Genomic DNA, 1,342 nt, shown 5'->3' on the forward strand with positions numbered 1-1,342 from the left:
CTCTCTTCATCCTTTCCCTTTTCTTCCCTGTGAGTGGATATGGCGGGATTTCTTGAGATGTCACCTGGGCTCTTGTCTCTCTCTGAGGTCTTCTCGCAGGTTAGCAGCAGGATCATCCCTGTTCCCTGCCTCAGCCAAAGTCAACTTAGCAGAGAGCAGAGAAAGTGGACGTCTTTGGCCTCAGCTGCACAGAGGTCTCCCAAGTGGGACAGTGGGCAATGCAGAGGGACGCAGGGTTCTAGGAAGGACCTGTGCCCCAAAGTGTTCCCCATCCCCACTTTGTGCAGTTTGGGGGATCACTGAGCAGAAGGATTCCTTCTGAGACCTCAAGGCAAAGGCCAGAGTGAAAGCAAAATCCTAAAGTTCCTCAGGAGAAACAGGCAGAGCAAATACCTATTTGGTGATTCAGAATCAACAGGCCAGACCCAATTTCACATGGATTCCCTGCAGGACAGGTGGGAGCCCCCAAGAACTTCCCAGGAGCTCCAAGAGGGTGGCTGTGGCCCAGAGAGTAGGCTTGAAGCAGAGTTAGAGTGGGGCAAAAACAAGACACAACACAGTGACCAGCAGGGCCTGACAACTGAAGAGTAGAGGAGAAATCTCAAGACCCCAAGTGGACAGAAGCCAGCCCTGCGATCAGGTGGCCAGCCCAGTCCCCAAGAGTAACTTTCCTCTACCCATGCAGAACAGGAGCTTGGGAAATAAGATGATGTTAAAGAAAAGCCAAGATGCATTTCTTGCACCCCTGGCTTCTGGGTCTGAGATGTATGCCTGCCCCCAAGACACAGTGATACACAAGGGAAAATGTTCAAAAACTTCATGGAAAATACACACTATGAAAAAAAAACTATGCATTGATTGCAAACATTTTTTGCACCAAAATAAACTGTACTAACTGGTTATAACATGTCTGCACAGGATCTAGTCTGAGGCACTCAGAAGGATGAGACACAGTTTGAAAAGAGCCCCTATCAGAGCAACATGAATTCTGCTAAAAGTGAAGCAAAAACAAACACCAAATTTATGGTGAAGCTTGGGTGGAAGAATGGTAAAATTGCGGATGCTTTACAAAAAGTTTATGGGGACAATGCCCCAAAGAAACCAGCAGTTTACAAAGATAACTTGTTTTAAGAAGAGACAAGATGATGGTGAAGAGAAAGCCTGCAGTGGCAAACTATACACATCAATTTGCAAGGAAAAAAATTAATCTTGTTCATGCCTGATTGAAAAGGACCAACGATTAATAGCAGAAAAACGGCCCACACTATAGACATCTATCTCAATGGATCAGCTTACACAATTCTGACTGAAAAACTACAATTAAGCAAACTTTCTGCTTGGC

This window comes from Galeopterus variegatus, unplaced genomic scaffold (genome assembly GCF_000696425.1).
Source record: "Galeopterus variegatus unplaced genomic scaffold, G_variegatus-3.0.2 Scaffold1143, whole genome shotgun sequence".
NCBI classification, from domain to species: Eukaryota; Metazoa; Chordata; class Mammalia; order Dermoptera; family Cynocephalidae; genus Galeopterus; species Galeopterus variegatus.